Below are 24,851 nucleotides of genomic sequence, written 5' to 3'. Positions count from 1 at the left end.
TGGGACGCACAGGGTGTAACAATCTTCCCCCCTTAGAAACATTTGTCCTTGAATGTTAAACTCCCAGAGATCTATAGAAATTTTGGCAGAGTCTCCTCTATAAGGTACTACTACCAATCTGTCATGCAGCAAACCCAGCAATACAAATCCACACGGGGCCACAATCATCAATAACACCATGGACTCACACGACTAATGGCAGTAACTAACATAAGAATCCAGTATCATATACGTACCTAAAGGCTGTGATGTCTCAGTCCGATCCTCCACCAGAAGCGGAAACAAGTGAGGATGCCTAGACTTTATGTCTTCTTCAGCTTCCCAAGTCATCTCCTCAACATTCTTGTTTCTCCAAAGTACTTTAACTGAAGTTATGTCCTTAGTTCTCAATCTCCGAACTTGTCTATCTAGTATAGCAATGAGAGCTTCCTCAAATGATAACTGCTCTGTGACCTAAACATCGTCAATTGGAACGACTCTAGAAGGATCTCCGATACACTTACGGAGCATAGACACATGAAAGACTGGATGTACGGACTCCAAGTTGGAAGGCAAGTCTAACTCATATGCTACTTGGCCTAAACTTTGTATGATCTTATAAGGTCCAATGTACCGAGGGCCAAGCTTCCCTTTCTTACCGAATCTCATAACGCCTTTCTTACCGAATCTCATAACGCCTTTCATCGATGATACCTTTAGGAATACCCAGTCGTCTACCTGAAACTCCAATTCTCGTCGTCGATTATCAACATAGGACTTCTGACGACTCTGAGTTGCTAATAGCCTTTCCCGTATCAGCTTAATCTTCTCAACTGCCTCTTGTACCAACTTTGTTCCTACTAACTTAGTTTCCCCAACATCAAACCATCTGATAGGTGACGCACACTTCCATCTGTAAAGAGCTTCGTATGGAGCCATCTGACTTTTGGAATGATAACTATTATTATATGCGAACTCAATAAGCGGAATATGATCATCCCAGCTACCCCTGAAGTCTATCACACAAGCTCGTAGCATATCCTCAAGTGTCTGAATAGTACGCTCTGCCTGACCCTCTATCTAAGGATAAAATGTTGTACTAAGACTTACCTGAGTCCCCAACTTATTTTGGAAGGACCTCCAGAAATTAGCTATAAACTAAGCACCTCTATCTGAGATAATAGATATAGGGACACCATGAAGTCGTACTATCTCCTTAATGTAAAACCTTGCATAATCCTCTGCTGAATACGTAGTCCTGACAGGCAGAAAATGGGTTGATTTTGTAAGTCTATCAACAATCACCCATATAGAATCGAACTTACCCTGGGTACGAGGTAAGCCTATGATGAAATACATATTAATTACTTTCCATTTCCAAGTCAGAATCTCTATAGCCTGAAATAACCCACCAGCTTTCTGATGTTTATTCTTAACCTGCTGACAAATAGGGTACCGTGCAACAAACTCTGCTATATCCTTTTTCATTTCGTCCCACCAGTATATTTCCTTGATATCATGATACATTTTCGTCGCTCCTAGATGAATAGAATAATGAGAATAGTGAGTTTCTGTTACACCCTATATTTTCGTATGTAAAAATGCGTCGTAAGTAAACTAATGTAGGACAAAAAAATGAGATAATATTTAAAAGTATATAAAGTAAGTTAATCATGTTACCTCTGAGGTTACAAATATTGAAGATCATGAACAACAAGTACAAAGAGGGTTGGACAGTTCAGAAGCTAAAGCAATTAAATAAAACAATGTTTCATCGAAAGTCGACAAGTTGGGAATGTTATAACATGTACCTTTGGGGTGAGACTAGGGTGATTAACATGATAAAGAGATTATGTTATGATTTATATTAGTCGTATTACATCCGTGTGTTATGTTTTTAAGTCAAGCGAGTTGTGGAACAAAAGTCGATGAAAGTCATCACAAGTTACATTCATAAGTTTTACTGAAACTTTGGGTCAAATGTAACTGCAATTTTCTCCCAATATACTTAGAGTTATGGTGTGTTCCACACATCAAATTAAAGATCTATGAGTCTATTTTCCAACGCATTAAACCATTTGTCAATACGACATCGGAGTAGAGAGATATGTGCATTTTTGCGATACTGCGCAAGCTGCTAGGTGACAAGTAGGTGTGTCACCTACTTGCTTAAATGAAAGCCCAAAAATGGGCCATTTCGGGTCGTCCAAAGAGGCCTTTTAAGGGCCTATTTTCTTCATATATTAGACTTAAAATAGAGCATAATAACCAGACATAAGCTCTGTAAAGAATCCTCCCAAAAAATTTCCCACAAACCCTAATTGATTTTCTCTCCCTTTCAAGTTCCAATTGGAGGTAAAACTTAGAGTTTGAAGAACCAAGATAGGAGCTGAGTTATCCAACAAATAAGGTGAGTTTACTGCTCTCTTTCATCCATTTTTTCTTCTGTAAATTCATGGTAAGTCGTTCTATACTTGTAAGAACTCACGGGATGGTGATCGGAAGCCGTGAGTTCGAGTTATTCACTTGTAGCGGACTGTTTTGTGGACTGTTTTGTGTTGCTGTTGGGCTGCGTGTTTTATTACTATTTTGTGGAGTTTTGGAGGAGGAAGGGGGTTTATAAACACCATATAAATGTAGGGTGGTTGGCTGGTCGTTCGTCATAACATTTTTGGGTCGTTTGACACTACTACGGTGGTCGTTTTGTGTACGAAGAGATTGGGGTGTGTTGGGCTGTTTTGTAGTATTTGATGGTGTATATAGGGCTGAAAAATGATGTATATATGTTGTTATTGTTCTGTCCTTGTATTGTTGGTGTTATCTTGAAGTTGGAGGAAGGGCATATTATAGGGGAGATGCTGCCCGTTTTAATACAAAATAGGTTTGTCGTTCGTTGTGCGATAGTTGTACCTTTCGTAACTTAACGATAGTATTATTATCATTCTTGTAGATTAAGGTGCGAATAGGTGAGTTCAACTTGGTGATTGAAAAGATTGTGATAAGGTATGTTAAGGCTAAGCCTTCCTTCATTTTGGCATGATCTCGTAGCTACATGTGTTAGTAATGAGACAAAAAGAGAAGTTCATATTCATGAATTTATTCACACTATTCTAGTCTCATAAGTTACAATATTATTCCTTATCGAGACTCTATATTCAATTTTAGTATTGTCTTCTTCCAGTCAAGAGAGCAGCAAGCCTATATATACAGTATTACAGTATTTTCATTACCATCGAGCTATAATCGATGGGCAGGCCCCTATTGGGCAACTTCTGATCAGATGGAAAGTTATATACCGAGCCTACTGTGGCCGAGCGCCTATGAGCGAGCCCAGCATGGTCGAGATACATAGCCTAGTATGGCCGAGCGCCTATGAGCGAGCCTACTATGGCAGAGCAGTTATATATACCGAGCCTTATAAGGCCGTACAATTATTTTACTTACTATATTGAAGGAGTTGAGTCAGTATCAGCAGGTAAGTATATCTCCAGATCATCTTTGACTCCCAGTTAATTTCAGTTATCATATTATCAGTTCAGTTTCAGATTTCAGTTATTTTATTGCCTTACATACTCGGTACATTATTTCGTACTGACGTCCCTTTTTGGGGGCGCTGCATTTCATGCGTGCAGGTTCAGACAGACAGACGGGTAGACCTCCTCAGTAGGTGTTTTCCGAGTTCCGCCTGATCGGTAAGCTCCACGTCTTTCGGAGTTGCCAGGACTAGAGTTTTGTGTACATCTTATGTATATCTGTATATATGTTATGGGTAGGTCGGGGCCCTGTTCCGATCACAGTACATCTATCAGTAGAGGCTTGTAGGCATATCCTGTTGGTTAGTGCAGTATGTTGGGTTTGTATAAATTGGTGGTTTGTCAGCTGTAGTAGCTATGACGGCCTTGTCGGCCTAGCTTTATATTGATATTTAGTTAGTGCTAGTTTCCATTCAGTTTTATATTTTGCTTCGCAAATTGTCTTGCAAGGTGGCCCCATGGCCAAAGTATGACATTATGTGTTCAGAGTCCCTTAGTCGCAATTTGGTACGCCAGGTTAGGTGAGGCACGGGGTGCTTGTCTCGCTCCTAGGTTCGGGGCGTGACAAACTTGGTATCAGAGCAGTTCTGTCCTAGGGAGTCTACAAGCCGTGTCTAGTAGGGTCTTGTTTATAGATGTGTTGTGCACCACATTATATAAGCAAGGAACTACAGGGCATTTAGGAGTTGGTTACACTTCTTTGAAATCTAAATCGTGCTATAGAACTGAGTTATAGGAAATTTGAATTAAACTTATGTGTTGGTGTTTGCATGCACAGATGACGGTGACTAGGAAGACTACGGCTAGCCAGAGGAGAGATACAGTAGTAGGTGAGGGGACCAACAGGGTACCCCCAGTAGATGGGGCCCAGTCTGAGGCTCAAGGGGAGACCCCTACTCAGCCATTACCGGCTCCTCCACCAACTACGGAGATTCCTAGGGAAACCGCACATCCAGTTCCCCCTCCACTTCCATCAGATCAGGACTTAAGGAGTGCGGTGCATTTGTTGACACAGTTGGTAGCTACCCAGCAACATGTTAGGGCATCAGCTAGTGCAGGAACTTCTGAGGGGTCTGGGAGTTCAAGGGTCCGAGAGTTTATTGCTTTGAGTCCCCCAGAGTTCACGGGGACAGATCAGAGGGAGGACCCGCAGGATTTCATAGATCAGCTTCACAGGATCTTTCGTGTTATGCATGCCACGGAGAAAGAGGCAGTTGAGCTAGCAGCTTTTCGACTCCGAGATATAGCCATCCTTTGGTATGAGGGATGGGAGAGGTCCAGGGGATGTGATACACCTCCAGCTATTTGGGAGAATTTTTCAGATGCTTTCCTTGACCAGTACTTACCGCGGGAGATCCGACAGGCTCGAGTCGATCAGTTTCTAGCCCTCAAGCAGGGTAATATGAGTGTTCGAGAGTATAGTCTCCGTTTTGACTCATTGGCCAGATATGCACCATCCATAGTTTCTACTATGCGGGACAGGATTCACAGGTTTATAGCAGGGTTAGCCCCAGAGTTAACCGAGGCATGTGCCACCGCTGCATTGCAGGATAGTATGGATATCTCCCGGATTCAGGCATTCGCCCAGAATATAGAAAGGGGTAGGCGTCGGCAGCAGGGTACAGAGAGGGCTGAGCAAGGGCAACGTAAGAGGATGAGATTTCCCAGGTCTCAAGAGCAATCTCAGGGTAGTTATAGGACCCAGTACTTCGGACGGCCACCTAGGCCTCCGCCACCTCAGTTACAGGGTTACGGGTATGACCGCTATACTCAGTCAGGACCAGGTGAGAGCTCACGGGCGTCGGGTTTGCAGCGACAACGAGGTTCTGCGCAGACATGGTCATTTCCTCCGCGGTGTGACATCTGTGGTAGAGGACACTTGGGTCAATGCCGAGCAGGTTCTGATGCTTGTTATACATGTGGGCGTCCGGGGCATATGATGCGAGATTGCCCAAATAGAGATTCTGGGGGAATGGCACAACCAGCGAGTTCAGCAACAGGATCATCTATGTCCGTGCATCCTTCAAGGCGCGAGTCTCAGTCTTCAGCTGGTAGAGGTCGAGGTAGAGGTAGAGGTTCCAGTTCAGGTGGTAATCAGAATCGTATCTATGCTTTAGCGGGTCGACAGGACCAGGAGTCTTCACCAGACGTTGTGACAGGTATATTAACCATTTTCTCTCACGATGCTTATGCTTTGATAGACCCAGGATCTACTTTATCGTATATTACCCCATTTGTCGCGAGGAAGTTTGGTATAGTGCCTGAAATACTAAGTGATCCTTTTGCGGTATCTACACCGGTCGGAGAATCGATTATTGCTAGACGGGTTTACCGAGGTTGTATGGTGACAATTTGTAGTCGTCAGACCTCAGCTGACCTAGTTGAGCTAGAGATGATGGACTTTGATGCTATCATGGGCATGGACTGGTTGGCAGCTTGCTATGCCACAGTTGATTGCCGAGCAAAGGTAGCCAAATTTCATTTTCCGGGTGAGCCAGTCCTTGAATGGGTAGGTAATACACCAACACCCAGAGGTAGGTTTATTTCCTATCTGAAGGCGAGGAAAATGATCGCAAAAGGGTGCATTTATCATATTGTGCGAGTTAGAGATGCAGATGCTGAGATACCTACACTTCAGTCTATTCCCATAGTCAAAGAGTATGCAGATGTGTTTCCAGATGAGCTTCCAAGTATTCCTCCAGAGCGAGAGATTGATTTTAGCATCGATTTGCTTCCAGGAACTCAACCAATATCCGTCCCTCCGTATAGAATGGCACCTGCCGAATTGAAGGAGTTGAAGGAGCAGTTAAAAGATTTGCTGGAGAAAGGTTACATTAGGCCCAGTACCTCACCTTGGGGTGCACCGGTACTATTTGTGCGGAAGAAAGACGGCTCGCTGAGGATGTGTATCGATTATAGGCAGTTGAACAAGGTAACTATTAAGAATAAGTATCCACTTCCAAGGATCGATGACTTGTTTGATCAGTTGCAGGGAGCTAGATGCTTTTCCAAGATTGATTTGAGGTCGGGGTACCACCAGGTCAGAGTTCGGGAAAAAGATATTCCGAAGACAGCCTTCAGGACCCGATATGGCCACTTCGAGTTCCTTGTCATGTCCTTCGGGTTGACTAATGCACCCGCTGTATTTATGGACTTGATGAATAGCCTATTCCGGCCATTTTTAGATCTGTTCGTGATAGTATTTATTGATGATATTCTGGTTTATTCCCGTTCAGAGGATGAGCATGTGGACCACCTGCGAGCGGTACTCCAAACCCTCCGTGATCGTAAGTTGTATGCTAAGTTTTCTAAATGTGAGTTCTGGTTGAAGTCTGTAGCATTCTTGGGGCATATTGTATCAGATGAAGGGATAAAGGTGGACACTCAGAAGATTGAGGCCGTGAAATCTTGGCCTAGACCTACCACTCCGACAGAGGTTCGTAGCTTTCTAGGCTTAGCAGGATACTATCGGAGGTTCGTAGAGGGTTTTTCTTCCCTTTCGGCACCATTGACGAAGTTGACACAGAAAGAAACTAAGTTTCAATGGACAGAGGCTTGTGAGCGGAGTTTCCAAGAGCTTAAGAACAAGTTGACCTCAGCTCCAGTTCTAACACTTCCAGAGGGTCTAGAGGGTTATGCCGTGTATTGTGATGCATCAGGTGTTGGGTTAGGATGTGTCCTGATGCAACATGGGAAGGTAATTGCATATGCTTCAAGGCAGTTGAGGAAGCACGAGAGGAATTATCCGACCCACGACCTCGAGTTAGCTGCGGTTGTCCATGCACTTAAGATATGGTGGCATTATTTATATGGTGTTCATGTTGATATATTTACTGATCATAAAAGCCTACAATATATTTTCAAGCAGAAAGAGTTGAATTTGCGACAGAGGCGATGGCTTGAGTTATTGAAAGATTACGATGTTAACATTCTCTACCATCCAGGGAAAGCTAATGTTGTAGCAGATGCCTTAAGTCGCCGATCTATGGGTAGCTTAGCACATGTAGAGCCCGAGAAAAGACAATTAGCTAGAGATATTCATCAATTGGCTTCGTTGGGGGTTCGGTTAGTAGATTCTGAGGATGGTGGAGTTGTAATCCAAAACACTGCAAAACCATCCCTCATAGCTGAAGTCAAGGAAAGGTAGTACGAGGACCCAGAGTTGGTCGAGTTGAGAGAGCGAGTTCCGCAGCAGAAGAAGCCATTGTTAGAGCTCAAGGGAGATGGGGTTCTCAGATACAAGGGTCGTTTGTGTGTTCCAGATGTAGCAGGGCTACGAGACAGGATTATGTCAGAGGCAAATCGCTGCTATTTATAAAGATTGGCCATGTGTGGCATGCATAGTATGTTTCTGGCTACGTGCAGGTTGGTTTTAACCTAGTGTACGAAGGATACTCTGGAAAAAGTTTCCAAAGTCTCCAAGAGTAAACATTCGAGGACGAATGTTCCCAAGGGGGAGTGATGTTACACCCTATATTTTCGTATGTAAAAATGCGTCGTAAGTAAACTAATGTAGGACAAAAAAATGAGATAATATTTAAAAGTATATAAAGTAAGTTAATCATGTTACCTCTGAGGTTACAAATATTGAAGATCATGAACAACAAGTACAAAGAGGGTTGGACAGTTCAGAAGCTAAAGCAATTAAATAAAACAATGTTTCATCGAAAGTCGACAAGTTGGGAATGTTATAACATGTACCTTTGGGGTGAGACTAGGGTGATTAACATGATAAAGAGATTATGTTATGATTTATATTAGTCGTATTACATCCGTGTGTTATGTTTTTAAGTCAAGCGAGTTGTGGAACAAAAGTCGATGAAAGTCATCACAAGTTACATTCATAAGTTTTACTGAAACTTTGGGTCAAATGTAACTGCAATTTTCTCCCAATATACTTAGAGTTATGGTGTGTTCCACACATCAAATTAAAGATCTATGAGTCTATTTTCCAACGCATTAAACCATTTGTCAATACGACATCGGAGTAGAGAGATATGTGCATTTTTGCGATACTGCGCAAGCTGCTAGGTGACAAGTAGGTGTGTCACCTACTTGCTTAAATGAAAGCCCAAAAATGGGCCATTTCGGGTCGTCCAAAGAGGCCTTTTAAGGGCCTATTTTCTTCATATATTAGACTTAAAATAGAGCATAATAACCAGACATAAGCTCTGCAAAGAATCCTCCCAAAAATTTCCCACAAACCCTAATTGATTTTCTCTCCCTTTCAAGTTCCAATTGGAGGTAAAACTTAGAGTTTGAAGAACCAAGATAGGAGCTGAGTTATCCAACAAATAAGGTGAGTTTACTGCTCTCTTTCATCCATTTTTTCTTCTGTAAATTCATGGTAAGTCGTTCTATACTTGTAAGAACTCACGGGATGGTGATCGGAAGCCGTGAGTTCGAGTTATTCACTTGTAGCGGACTGTTTTGTGGACTGTTTTGTATTGCTATTGGGCTGCGTGTTTTATTACTATTTTGTGGAGTTTTGGAGGAGGAAGGGGGTTTATAAACACCGTATAAATGTAGGGTGGTTGGCTGGTCGTTCGTCATAACATTTTCGGGTCGTTTGACACTACTACGGTGGTCGTTTTGTGTACGAAGAGATTGGGGTGTGTTGGGCTGTTTTGTAGTATTTGATGGTGTATATAGGGCTGGAAAATGATGTATATATGTTGTTATTGTTCTGTCCTTGTATTGTTGGTGTTATCTTGAAGTTGGAGGAAGGGCATATTATAGGGGAGATGCTGCCCGTTTTAATACAAAATAGGTTTGTCGTTCGTTGTGCGATAGTTGTACCTTTCGTAACTTAACGATAGTATTATTATCATTCTTGTAGATTAAGGTGCGAAGAGGTGAGTTCAACTTGGTGATTGAAAAGATTGTGATAAGGTATGTTAAGGCTAAGCCTTCCTTCATTTTGGCATGATCTCGTAGCTACATGTGTTAGTAATGAGACAAAAGAGAAGTTCATATTCATGAATTTATTCACACTATTCTAGTCTCATAAGTTACAATATTATTCCTTATCGAGACTCTATATTCAATTTTAGTATTGTCTTCTTCCAGTCAAGAGAGCAGCAAGCCTATATATACAGTATTACAGTATTTTCATTACCATCGAGCTATAATCGATGGGCAGGCCCCTATTGGGCAACTTCTGATCAGATGGAAAGTTATATACCGAGCCTACTGTGGCCGAGCGCCTATGAGCGAGCCCAGCATGGTCGAGATACATAGCCTAGTATGGCCGAGCGCCTATGAGCGAGCCTACTATGGCAGAGCAGTTATATATACCGAGCCTTATAAGGCCGTACAATTATTTTACTTACTATATTGAAGGAGTTGAGTCAGTATCAGCAGGTAAGTATATCTCCAGATCATCTTTGACTCCCAGTTAATTTCAGTTATCATATTATCAGTTCAGTTTCAGATTTCAGTTATTTTATTGCCTTACATACTCGGTACATTATTTCGTACTGACGTCCCTTTTTTGGGGGCGCTGCATTTCATGCGTGCAGGTTCAGACAGACAGACGGGTAGACCTCCTCAGTAGGTGTTTTCCGAGTTCCGCCTGATCGGTAAGCTCCACGTCTTTCGGAGTTGCCAGGACTAGAGTTTTGTGTACATCTTATGTATATCTGTATATATGTTATGGGTAGGTCGGGGCCCTGTTCCGATCACAGTACATCTATCAGTAGAGGCTTGTAGGCATATCCTGTTGGTTAGTGCAGTATGTTGGGTTTGTATAAATTGGTGGTTTGTCAGCTGTAGTAGCTATGACGGCCTTGTCGGCCTAGCTTTATATTGATATTTAGTTAGTGCTAGTTTCCATTCAGTTTTATATTTTGCTTCGCAAATTGTCTTGCAAGGTGGCCCCATGGCCAAAGTATGACATTATGTGTTCAGAGTCCCTTAGTCGTAATTTGGTACGCCAGGTTAGGTGAGGCACGGGGTGCTTGTCTCGCTCCTAGGTTCGGGGCGTGACAGTTTCTCCCATAACCTGCTGGCGCAGCCCTGCCACATTAGGAACACATAATTGACCTCGATATCTGAGGACTCCATCTCCTGTAATCTCAAATAGTATCTTCTCCTCTTGAGGGGATATATCTCTTTAATGAGCTAGCACAGGATCCTCATACTGGCGTTCCTTCACTTCAGTTACTAAAGAGGATGTTTCCGTGTCCTGAATAGTAACTCTGGTATCACCTGAATCTAGTAATCAAACTCCAAGATTAGCTAGCTGATGAATCTCACAGTATATCTCACTCTTCTCTAGCTATAAATATGATAGGCTACCCATAGATCTATGACTGAGGGCGTCAACTACTATATTCGCCTTCCCTGGATGGTATAAAATATCAACATCATAGTCTTTAAGTAGCTCCAACCATCACCTCTGACGTAATTCAATTCCTTTTGCTTGAAGATATACTGAAGGCTCTTATGATCCATATAAATATCAACATGAATGCTATACAAATAGTTCCTCCACATCTTTAGTGCATGAATCATCACAGCTAACTCTAAATCGTGGGTCGAGTAATTCTTCTTGTGCTTTCTTAGTTGCCTAGAAGCATAAGTGACTACCTTACCCTGCTGCATCAATACACAACCCAATCCATTGCTCTAAGCATCACAATATATAACATAACCATCGGTTCCCTCTGGGAGTATCAGAACCGGTGCTAAAGTCAATCTATTCTTTAATGCCTGGAAACTCCGCTCACAAGCATCAGTCCACTAAAACTTAGTTGCCTTTTGAGTCAACTTTGTCAATGGTGTTGAAAGAGAAGAAAAGCCCTCTACAAATCTCCTGTAATAACCTGCCAAACCCAAGAAGCTACGAACCTCTGTCGGTGTCATGGGTATAGGCCAAGTCTTTACTGCCTCAATCTTTTGTGTATCAACCCGGATACCCTCACCTGAAATAATATGTCCAAGGAAAGCTATAGAATTCAACCAGAATTCACATTTAGAGAATTTTGCGTACAACTTCCTTTCTTGTAAAACTCTAAGCACAGTACGCAAATGATCTGCATGCTCAGCCTCTAAACGAGAGTAAACCAAAATATTATCTATAAATACAATCATGAACAGATCTAGAAAGGGTCTGAACACACGATTCATTAAGTCCATGAATACTGCTGGGGCATTGGTCAATCCGAACGACATAACACAAAACTCAAAGTGCCCGTATCTGGTCATGAATGCTATCTTCAGAATATCTTTCTCTTTAACCCTTACCTAATGGTACCCAGAGCTCAAGTATATCTTCGAGAAACACCTGGCACCCTGCAATTGCTCAAAAAAATCATCAATCCTCGAGAGCGGGTACTTATTCTTGATCATCGCCTTATTCAACTGCCTGTAATCAATACACATCCGCATGGAACCATCTTTCTTTCTTAAAAATAACACAGGTGCTCCCCATGGTGATGTACTAGGTCTGATAAAGCCTTTTTCAAGCAAATCCATCAGTTGATCTTTCAACTCTCTCAGCTCTGCAGATGTCATTCTATAAGGATGAATAGATATCGGCTGAGTGTAAGATCCCGTAAAATTTTTCTATTGATTAAGACTTTATAGGGCAACAACGATAATTGGGAATAATATTTTTGAGTACTAAATAAGACCTAAAGGATATAACCACATTATTTTGACATGAAAATACATATGGAAAGTGTTTTAGAACATATTAAGGAGGTTTGTAAGTGGGAAGAAGTTGTTTGAAATGAGTTGGAAATATTAAGTGAAAAAGGTGTCTTAATTTGCAAAACACCTGCCTTTGAATAGGTATAAATCACATAATATAAATATATTTTCCATGAAATTTTCCCCTAAAGCATATTCCTTTGAGTCTAGTTTCAAAAGCATCAAGCCGTTCGTTATTTGGACATTCCTACTAAACGTTATGATCAAATTACTAAAGTCAGACCACCCAGTTATTTTGGCGGACAGCGAAGCAAGGGTCGCTTTGCCAGACCGGGCGTGGATCATGTATTCCCTTGCATGTAGTGGACAGCAAAGTGAGGCTCACTTTGCCACACTGGGTGTGCCCCAGCTAAAGGTCCTTTTAAGTCATTTCTGGGGCTCATTTTTCCCATTTCACTTGGACGAATTTTGGAGCTTTCCTCCACTCTCTCAAGACCCCCAACTTCTTCCATCTTCAAGGTAAGAAATTCCCATTGTATTGGCGTGAATCCTATCATTTCCAAACTAGAAGTAACTCAATCCACCATGAAATCCTTAGATTTTCAAGAAATTTCTTCAAGAACTCAAGGGAGGATTTTGCAAGATTTCTTCTAAAAGGTAATTCTATACCCTTAGACTTAAATGCATGGATTTATTATGAGAATATGAGTAAAAATTAAGTATTGAAACTTATTATATGGTGATTGGAAGCCATAAGTTCCCAATTTTAAAACTTAGCCATTATAGAGATTTTTGGTGATTATTTGATGGATTTTTTGTTGGTTGGGTGTGGATGGATGGTCATGCATGTGATGTTGGAAGTTATAAATTCTTTAAGAATAATGGTGAGATAAATTGTTGGTAAATAGTTGTATGGGTTATTCATAATCAATTTGACTATTCCGAATAAGCTTTGTGTTGGAAGACGTATGTTCAAAGTGTGTTCCGAATGATCTTGTCATATTATGTTATCATTTGAGAATGTGTTCAAAGTATGAGTTGTGTATTAAAACGTTATGACTTCAAGTCTTGTTCCAAATGAAAGTTATTAAGCCAATATTGTGAAAGAAAACTCATTGTACCTAAAACTCTTAATTGCTCATATGTGTACTTAAAGTCTTGATTTGAAATGCCTTATCGTTGATAATCCATGATGGTGCTTGAAAGTGAAAGAGGTGAGCATGAAATATAAAATACGGCCAATGTGCCAAGAATGATATTACATTTGTGGCCACTTGCCAAAATGAAAATTATGAGGTATTGTATGACCCATGGGACAATGGAAAGAAAAGACTTTCATGAAATGTTTTATTTGAAATGTTTTTGGGAGTCAAATGGCTATATGCTATCCATGTAGTCTCTTCACATGTGTAGTTCCGCATACCACGATATTCCCATTATGGTAACATTATAGACGTTCAAGTTTACAAATAGGCATGACGTTGAAATTAAGGCTTTCCAATGTTTTTAATCGGAGTATATATATGCTTCTAAAATAATAAATTCAAATGACTTTGATGTTAAGTCCCCAAGAATCATGAACTTAGCTAATGACCTTAAGATGACAAACAAGTAAATAATGAGGTGAAAGAGATATGTCCAATGCTAAATAATGACGAACCATTGACGAGCTCAAAACACACACCTAAATTATGATCGCTAATCAAATATAGTATAGTATAATATCGTATCCCCATGGATTGGATTTAAACAGTATTCTCGTAGTTTCTAGCATTGTTGCTATCCAATATGATCAACAATTGAGATTTATATGATTTCTAACTAAAATTAACTAAGAGTCTAAAATTATTGACTAATGACAATCGAAACAAGGAACACGCAAAGAAGGTTATCAATGGGAGAAGATAGGGTTTTGATAGGATAGGTGCAAGATAATTATTTGAAATCTAACTCTAGATAATTCACTTATAATATTTAAATGAGTCTCTCAATTTCACTCAATTATTAGTTCACACGTTCAAAAAAAAACTCCTCTCTCGATTAAGTCTCAACCTCGCGAGATGAACCAATTTAAGCACGTGAAGATATGCAAGAATGCGTAGTGAATTGGTCTTTAGAAGAACCTCTATCGATTATCCTCCTAACTAGGTTTAATCAATAATTTAAATTGTTGTTTGAAGTCTTGAACAACATCGTATGATGTATTATGACTTGTGTGAATCGTCGGTTTTGGTTTTCAGGTTATTCGGAATTGATTTGGAAGGATAAATTTCATGATTGAAGTTTTAAAGTTGGAAGAGTTGACCAAGTTTGACTTTTTAGTATTTGATCCCGGATTGGAGTTATGATGGTTCCGTTAGGTTCGGATGGTGATTTTGGACTCGGGCATATGCTCAGATTTGCATTTAAAATTTTCTAGAAGGTTTCGACACGAGTTTTGGAAGTTGAAAGATTCAAAGTCCATTTAGTTTGATTTGAGGTGCGATTCGTGGTTTTGATGTTAATATGTGTGATTTAAGGCCTCGAGTAGGTGATGGATATAATTATTCATACATTTTAATATAAAAATATATTATTTTAAATATAAATCATGACCAATTTATTTTCTATTCTCGCACTTTTCTAACAATTCTTGCAGGAATAAGAATAGAGTGTAAAAGAGAAAAAGAAAGAACCTAAAGTTCAAGGAAGAAGGATGCATGTGTAACAACTTCATCTAAGACTACACAAAGTCAAGAGATACAAAGTTATGACAAATTCTTACCAAACTTTCATGACAAATTGCCATGTCAAATTCTCATCAAGGCCATATGATATATTGTTATGATCCTGCAAGTTCTCACCAAGGCCTCTAGGAATTCTCCTATAAATAGGCATATGTTTGTAGAAGAAAGGGATCCCACTTTGTATCAAATTTCCTATCTAGTTTTCTAAAGTTTTTAAAGAGAAAGAGGAGTAATCTTGGTCTCTTTCTCTAGTCTTTTTCTTTGTGGTAAAAATATTCTTAGTCTTTTGATAGTATTTGTTAGCTTTTCTTACTTCATAATGGAGTAATTTTTTTTTATTGGGATAGTTGATGAAACTTGATATAATTATAATACTATCTCAGTTTCAATATATTCTTGGCTTGAAACTCTATTTACATTTCATACTGTGATGGAATGATGATTTTTTAATCATTATTATCACATCTACATATTTTATATCTAAGTTATTCTTATATTAGTTTTGTAATTCTCACGGAGAAAAATTAATATATAATAACTGATAAATAGAATATTAGTGTGGGAGTAATTTTTAGTAAGATTATTATTTCAAATTTGTAATCTTGCTTTCCTCAATTTTAATTCCCACAGAGAAATTGTTGAAGGCAAGACTATTGATTTTCTAGTAAAAATATTCTCACGAAGTTTTTACTGCGCTTGAGCACAATTTAGGCAAGATATTTTAGTTTAATCGTCACTAGTTTTAAATTAATTAATTAACATAACCTCACGAAGTGTTAATTATTTATTTATTTCTTAGTGTAAAAATATAATTGTATTAGCAATAAGCAATTATTCTTTAGAGAAATACGTATAAAACTGAGATTTTATTGTAATGATATATTAAGTGAATTCAACGATTCCCAACTCTTTTTAAATATAAACCTTTCGGAAGAAATTTATCTTAATTTATAATTCCAAACACACCTTTCATCAATTTGATTCTCTCAAATAGTAATCAAAATATTACAAGTCTGTAGCTTAAATTCTCCAATCTCTGTGGGACAATATCATAAACTATACTAGAATTTGACAGGGTAAAGCAGAAAAACCTATACGCATTAGCTTCGTAAAATTTTTGGTGTCGTTACCGAGGATTGGCACACGTCTACTTCAGATTAAATATTTTATTACTAATTTGAGAATTTATTATTATTATTATTGTTAATTTTCTTTCAAAATTTTATCTCCTAAATACTACTATCATAACTGTTACTATTGTTAGGAGCATTTTTATATAATATTGTTAAAAACAAATCCCTCATAATCAGTACTTTAACCTACCTTATTTTATATCTTATTATTATATTATCGTTGTTAGTACTAACATCTACATAATAGTATAATATAATCGTTTTGTGATTCACAATCTCACTATTTTTGTATTCGTCGTTTTTCTTTATTATATTTTATTATTTTTGTTACTATTATAATTGTAAGTACTTGTTTTTACTATTCTAGTACTAAAAGTATCCTTTGTACTATTCATATTACTATTACTATAACTATTACTTGTACTATGTTTTTGTAGAATAATATTGTATTGTTTCAATCTTTTTAATTGATAGTACTTCAATCCTTCAGCGTACTTGATTTATTATTGAAGCCTTTTTTATATTTTATAAATTTGTTAAATTAATGAATCATTGCAGTTTCTTTCTAACCACTATTATTTATTAAATCTTTTTTCCATATAATATAATAAGTATTATATTATTTCTTTTGATGGTTAGTTACAAACTTACAACTTACTGTTTTAGTTAATTATAATATTACCGTACTAATTTCTTTTTTTTAATTACCTATTACTACTTTAGGAACTGTCTTTATTTTACTTTAATTTCAGATAGTTTATGACTCGCTCTTCTACAAAAGAGTTGGCCAATTACGATCCTGAAATTGAAAAAACTTTACGATTGTGCAGGAAAGGACAAATATCGTCTCAAAGCATAACTTGTGAGAGAATGGAGCATCAATTAGAATATGATAACAATCCACTAGAAATTCCACCACCAGCTCATGTAGAGGAGCAATTTGATGAAGTGGCGCCAAGACCAGCAAACAGAATCCTAAGGGATTATGCTAGACCCGATCGCTTTAACTATGAATCTAGTGTCAGGAAACCCCCAGTGGCAGCCAACAACTTTGAAATCAGGACAGGACTGATTCAAACAATTCAACAATCTTGCATCTTCACTGGTGATCTAAGTGAAGATCCACATAGTCATTTAATTGACTTCTTAGAATTGGTTGAAACTGCTAACTATAATGGAGTACCTCCTGAAGCAATTAAGTTAAGGTTATTTTCTGTGATGACCCGGCCGGTCGTTTTGAGTATTACAGCTCCGTTCCCCCATTTACTGCTCCATTTGTGATTTATAGCTGTTGTATGACTTATCGGGTTAGTTAGTTCGGGTCCGGAGAGAATTTAGAGTGAAATGAGATACTTAGTCTCTTAAATGAAAAGTTTAAGTTGAAAAAGTCGACCGGATATTGATCTATGTGTAAATGACCTCGGATTCGAGTTCTGACGATTCCAGTAGCTCCGTATGGTGATTTTGGACTTAAAAGCGTATCCGAAAAATTATTTAGAGGTCCGTAGTGGAATTAGGCTTGAAATGGAGAAAGTTAAATTTTTGGAAAGTTTGACCGAGGGGGTTGACTTTTTGATATCGGGGTCGGAATCTGATTCTGGAAATAGGAATAGCTTCGTTATGTCATTTATGACTTGTGTGCAAAATTTGAAATCATTCCGGATTGATTTGATGTATTTCGGCACAAGATATAGAATTTCAAAGTTCAAAGTTCATAGATTTTGAATTGGGGTATGATTCGTCATTTTTATGTTGTTTGATGTGATTTGAGGCCTCGAGTAGGTCTGTGGTATGTTTTGGGACTTGTTGGTGTATTTGGGTTGAGGCCTCAAATGATTAACGGATCAAAAATTGGAGTTGTGAGGTTGCTGAAGTTGTAGCCTTTCTGGTATGATCGCACCTGCGAGGGTCTTGGCCGCAGGTGCAATGCCGCATGTGCGGCAGCTCGAGAGCAGGTGCGGAGTTGGAGGGTGTTAGCAGAGGTCACAGGTGCGATGGGATTTTTGCACCTACGATTGCGCAGATATGGACAGGGATTCGCAGAAGCGGAAAATGGCAAGGAAGCCAGGCAGCGGAGGTGCGACATTTTTCCGCAGAAGCGGGTGCGCAGGTGCGAGCCCAGGCTCCGCAGGTGCAAAAGCCTGGGCAGAACCCTTTAAGTTCGCGAGTTCGATATTTTCACCTATTTTCGGATTTTGGGGTAAGTGTTCTTGACTCCCTTGTGATTATATTTTATGAATTAATCTTCATTTTTGGTGTAAGATTATCGAATCTTCAAGAGAAATAAGAGAAATCGAAGGAAATTCCCTATAATTTCATAAAACGAATTTTTGAGTTTTGAACATCGATTTGGAGTCGGAATTGAGTGAAATTAGTATGGTTGAACTTGTAATTGGATGGGTTGTCGAATTTTGTGAGTTTCGTCGGATTTTGAGACGTGGTCCCCACGGGCAATTTTCGGAGTGTAATTTCAGATTTTGTGAAAAAATATTAGTATTTTGATATGAAATTAATTCCTATAATTGTGTGGACTCAATCAAATTAATTGTGACTAGATTCGAGCCATTCGGAAGTTGATACGTGCAGAATAGAATTTCTGGAGCATTGTTTAGCTTGCTCGGCATTGGTATTGGCTTGTTCGAGGTAAGTAACTCTTCTAATCTTGGAGTTGAGGGTATGAACCCCGAATATACATATTATGTGAATTGTTTGGAGGTGACGCACATGTTAGGTGACGGGCGTGCGGGCGTGCACCATAGATATTTTGACGTAATTGTTTTCGTGAAATTTTGTAGTCAAATAATCTTGGCATTTTCCATGCAATTTTATGTGTTAAAGAAATTGAGCTGAGAATCATATTAAAAATCATGCTGAGACAATGTGCCAATATTATTGAGACCCATAGAGGTCATATTACTGTGAATTATTTGTTTGAATTGAAATTTCATACTCAGTCATACTCATTTCATTGCATATCATATCTCAGTCTCTGTTGTTATTTATTGATACATCATACGATCATTTCCAGGCTAGTTTCATGATATTGTTAGCCCGTGAGAGAGAGACCGGAGAGATTGATGACTGAGTGAGGCCAAAGGCCTGATTGATTCTGATATTGTACTATAGCACATGAGTTGTCCGTGCGGTTTATAGCGCTTGGGCTGAAGGAGCCCCTCCGGAGTCTGTACACCCCCATTGAGCGTGGTTGAGTATACTGAGGGATGGATGTTCCCTGGACATGGATCTTGTCCGAAGTATTTATATACTTGGAGATGGATCTTCTCCATGGGGCCGGATTGGCCTTCCTCGGTACTGAGTGACTGATGGTCAGTGATATATATATTCCGAGATGGATCTTCCCTAGGCCGTATGGGCCATATACAGTACAAATGGAAAGTTTGAGACAGTGAGATCGAGTAGTGTGAGTACATGACTCATCTCTGAGATACATGGCATTGACATGCACACATGACATGCAGGCATAGAGATGCATTTTTCCTCATGCTGTACGGTATCACATTATGCATGACTTTTTACACACATTGATATGTGGGCATAGAGAGGTATTTCACACTTGTTATCTGGAAAGAAAATGAAATATCTTATTTATTGTGAAAAGAATATTTGGAAAAATTACAGTCATATTTTTGGCATTTTCGGTAAAAGATTTGAGTTTTCACTAAGATACTTGAAAAGCATGACTATTTTCTGGAACTGTGAATAATATGAGCATTTTACTTCTGAGATACATCTTTTATTACTTGTATTATGCTGTTATGAAATATTGTGGGATATTGGTATTGGACCCGACCTTGTGTTAGCTCGTCACTACATTCAACCTAAGGTTAGGTTTGTTACTTATTGAGTACATGGGGTCGGTTGTACTCATACTACACTTCTGCACCTTGCGTGGAGATGTTGGCTGTTGATGTTGCTGTGATCGATGGGAGATGGATTGAGGATGTACCTGCGTCCCGGTTGTAGCTGCCTCTTGTTCGTGGTAGCTTTAGATATGTAAAACTCTGTTTATGTACTTTTCAAACAGATAATGTATTACTTTATACCAGCTTTGTATACTCTATTCTTAGAAGCTCATGATTTGTACTACTAGTTATTGGGGAATGTATAAGATTTATATTTTTCTTTACTTAAATTGCTTTAATAATTGTTATTGGAATTGAATGGTTGATAATTGGCTTACCTAGCGGGTTGGGTTAGGTTCCATCACGACTAGTTGGGTTTTGGGTCGTGATATTTCCTTTTTCTTTTAAAGGAGAGGTCAATATTTGGTTACGAAGTTTGCCGCAAGGGTCTATTACCACATGGGACCAAATAACTCAGAAATTCTTGAATAAATATTTTTTCCTGCTAAAACAACAAAGTTAAGACATGATATATCTAACTTCTTGCAGACTGACACTGAGTCAGTTTATCAAGCTTGGGAAAGATTAAAAGAAATGTTAAGGAAATGTCCACACCATGACATTCCTGGGCATATGCAGTTGTACATTTTCTATCATGGGTTAAAACCTTCTTCTAGAAATGTAATATATGTAGCTGCAGGAGGTTCCATAATGGGAAAGACCACAGAAGAAGCATTGCAACTGCTTAATGAAATTTCTGAAAATATCATCCAATGGCCATCTGAGCATGTAATCATCAAGAAGGCTGCTACGGTAAATCATGTGGATCTTTAAACACACTAACACAACAGATTATTTCTTTGGCACAAAAGTTTGAATCTTTTTAGGTAAATACATAACAACCAAGCCAGTCTGAGGCTTGTGACATGTGTGGAGGAAACCATCTAAACCACGAATATCAAACAACCAATCAAAATGATGAACATGTCAATGTCATCAGATACAAGCCATATCCTTTTGGAAGTCCATTAGCACAAAAACATCCAGGGTTTCAATGGAGCAATAAAAATGGTGCTAAAAACTCTCAAAACTACCAAAAGCAACAGGTACAGAGTCCAACCGGATATCAAAATCAAAATCGTGGAAAACAAAATTCCAGGCCTTATCAACAAGCAACTCCATATCAGCAAAGGCCTCAACAAGGCCATCCAAGTCTTGATGACCTTTTGTACAAGTACATTAAGGTTACTGATGAAAAAATGGAAAGTCAAAATTCAGCTATAAAAATCTTGAAATTCAGTTAAGCCAATTGGCAACTCTTGTGTCTGAAAAGATTCAAGGTCCTTTACCAAGCAATACAGAGAAAAATCTAAAAGAACACCTTAAGGCCATTACCTTACGGTCAGGTACGAATCTTGATGAACTCTATGCAAACAGACAAGAAAAGAATCAATCAGAACAATAGGTAGACAAGGGTGAGAATGTTGAGACACCCTCTCAACCATCAGAAGAGAAAGAAGCCAAGAAAAAAAATACTAAAAATTTGACTCCTTTCCCTGTTACAATTCCTTTTCCACAAAAGATGAAAAGAGAAAAGTTTGATAATCAATTTGCAAAGTTTTTGGAGATTTTAAAACAAATTCACATTAACATTCCTTTTACTGATGCTTTATTGCAAATGCTTTCATATGCCAAATTTCTAAAAGAAATTTTATCAAGTAATAGGAAACTTGAAGAAGTTTCTATAGTAATGCTTACTGAAAAATACAGTGCTATACTTTAAAATAAGCTACCACAAAAACTTGGTGACCCAGGTAGTTTCACCATTCCATGTACTATGGGAGGAGTATACATTGAAAAAGCACTTTGTGATTCTGGAGCTTCAATAGATTTGATGTCATTTTCTATTTTAAAAAAATTAGATCTTGGTGAAATGAAATACACAAGTGTTTCACTTTAATTTGCTGATCAAAGTACTAAGAGACCAAAGGGAATAATTGAAAATGTGCTTGTAAGAGTTAGATAAATTTATTTTTTCTGTAGATTTTATAGTACTTGAAATGAAGGAGTGCCCTGATGAACCAATTATTTTTGGTAGATCATTTCTTGAAACAGGAAGGGCAATCATAGATGTCCATCAAGGACAACTAATTTTAAGAGTCGATGAAGAAAGAGTTATTTTTGATATGCAAAAGACACTAAGATTCTCAGAAAAAGGATACATCATCTTCATGCTTTTCAATTGACATGATTAATAATCTTGTAGATGAATTCAAAGATGATCAATTAATTTATGACTCAATGGAAAGATGTTTGGTCAAATCTGACATCACACAATATGAAGATCCGACTATCAGAAGTGAAACAAAATTATTGAAAAAAGGATTATGAGGAAGGAGGCATGCAATTAGAAGAAGTTCAACTAAAAATTGAACTCAAAACACCCCCTTCTCATTTGAAATATGTTTATCTTGAGCATGAGTTATTTCCAGTAATTATTTCATCTTCTCTAACTACAGAACACGAAGAAAGATTTATTGAAGTATTAAAAGCACACAAAGGAGCCATAGGATGGACTGTAGAAGATATCAAAGGGATTAATCCAGCAATTTGTACGCACAGAATCCTCATGGAGGATAGCTACAAACCAATAGTCCAACCCCAAAAGAAATTTAATCCAACAATGCAGGAAGTGGTAAAAAAGGAGATTATAAAGCTTTTGGCGGCAGGTATTATTTACCCTATTTCAGACAGCCCTTGGGTAAGTCCTGTTTAGGTAGTACCAAAAAAGGAGGTATGACAGTGATAAAAAATAAAAATAATGAACTAATACCTACCAGGCCCGTCACAGAATGGAGAGTCTGTATAGATTATAGACGTCTCAATGATGCCACTAGAAAATATCACTTTCCTTTGCCATTTATTGATCAAATGTTGAAAAGAATTGCAGGATATGGTTTTTACTGTTTTCTGGATGGCTATTCAGGGTATAACCAAATATCAATCGCACCAGAAGATCAAGATAAGACAACTTTCACATGTCCTCATGGAACATATTCCTATAGGATAATGCCATTTGGTTTGTACAACGCCCCTGCTACATTTCAGCGTTGTATGTCAGCAATATTTTCTAACATGACTGAAAAATTTCTTGAAATTTTTATGGATGAATTTACAATCTTCGGCAAAGGTTTTGAGGATTGTCTTTACCACTTAACCTGAGTTCTTAAGAGATGTGAAGAGACAAACTTAATTCTTAATTGGGTAAAATGTCATTTTATGATTACTGAAGGAATTATTTTAGGACATAAAATTACTACTGAGGGATAGAAGTTGATAAAGCTAAAATTGATCTTATAGCAGGATTACCTCCTCTCGCAACTATTAAAGGCATTAGAAGCTTTCTAGGTCATGCAGGTTTTTACAGACGGTTCATAAAGAGTTTTTCAAAGATTTCAAAACCCCTGACTAACCTTTTGATGAAAAATGTTAAGTTTTGATTTTTCAAGTGATTGCATAAAAACTTTTGACACTCTTAAGAAAAAATTATCAACTTCACATGTAGTTGTGTCCCCTGATTGGAACCAGCCTTTTGAGGTCATGTGTGATGCGAGTGATATAACAGTTGAAGCTGTTTTAGGCTAGAGAAAGGATAAGATCTTTCATCCCATTTATTATGCTAGTAGGACATTGAATGAGGCTCAACTAAATTATGCCACCCACTGAAAAGGAATTACTCGCAGTGGTATTTGCATTCGATAAGTTCCGTTCCTATCTGATAGGAACCAAAGTCACTGTTTTTACTGATTATGCGACTCTAAAATACCTCTTAGTAAAAAAAGATGCCCGACCTAGATTATTAAGATGGATTTACTTCACCAAGAATTTGAGCTTGAGATAAAAGATAAAAAAAGGAACATAGAATCAGGTAGCTGACCATTTGTCTAGATTAGAGAACCCTCCACTTGAGTTGTGTGATATAAAAGAAGAGTTTCTTGATGAACATATTTTTTCTATCACCTCAGTTGTGACTCAACCACCCTGGTTTGCAGACATTGCAAATTACTTGGTTGAAAAATGGACACCCCAAAACTTCACTTACCAACAGAGGAAAAAGTTGATATCTGATGCTAAATATTATTCGTGGAATGACCGTTGTTTAAAATTTGTGCAGATAATACTATCAGAAGGTGTGTACCAGAAGAAGAAATGACCAAAATTTTGTATCATTACCGCGATGGAGCAGTTGGAGGACATTATGCCGCAAATCGAACTGCCTTTAAAGTTCTGGATGCTGGATTTTTCTGGCCTACACTTTTTAAGGACACTCATGCCTAAGTTGCACAGTGTGACAGGTGTCAAAGAATAGGTAATATCACTAAGAGAGATAAGATTCCATTGCAATCAATACAGGTGTGTGAAATATTTGATGTATGGGGAATAGATTTCATGGGTCCTTTTCCTTCATCTCATTCTTTTGAATATATCCTCGTGGCTGTGGATTATGTTTCAAGATGGGTTGAAGCCATCCCAATAAGGAAAAATGATGCTCAAACTGTGTGCAATTTTCTCAAAAAAATATTTTTACTAGATTTGGTACACCACGAGTCATCATTAGCAACCAAGGGTCTCATTTCATGAATAGACAATTTTCAGCATTTTTTTCAAAATATGGTGTGACTCACAAAACTGGAACACCATACCATTATCAAACGCAAGGGCTATGTCATGCCCCAATTCCATTATAGGCCGTGATGGCGCCCAACACTGTTGTTAGGGAAGCTAACACTGATCAACTAGTGACTTCCCGTTTAGATAAATTTGTAAACGATAGCTTTTTCCTTATTTAAAAAAAAGATTTAGGAGTTTGCAATTTCAACATAAATAAATAGAAGCAATTAGTAATAATCGCAATAATATGAGCAAACCAAAATCCATAAGTCTACTAGTGTGTGTGCCAAG

General features: G+C 38.2%; 1 non-coding gene across 1 annotated transcript; it reads right to left on the bottom strand.

Moving 5' to 3' along the window:
* Nucleotides 1–20,405: 20,405 nt before the first annotated feature.
* Nucleotides 20,406–20,512, bottom strand: LOC142177731 (small nucleolar RNA R71). The gene has a single exon (XR_012706290.1). It is a non-coding gene; the product is annotated as a small nucleolar RNA R71 (small nucleolar RNA).
* Between the last annotated feature and the right edge of the window lie 4,339 nt (nt 20,513–24,851).

The sequence above is a fragment of the Nicotiana tabacum genome, chromosome 23 (assembly GCF_000715075.1).
Source record: "Nicotiana tabacum cultivar K326 chromosome 23, ASM71507v2, whole genome shotgun sequence".
NCBI classification, from domain to species: Eukaryota; Viridiplantae; Streptophyta; class Magnoliopsida; order Solanales; family Solanaceae; genus Nicotiana; species Nicotiana tabacum.
Note: the sequence above shows the minus strand (reverse complement) of the source record. Positions and strands in the feature narration are given on the sequence as shown.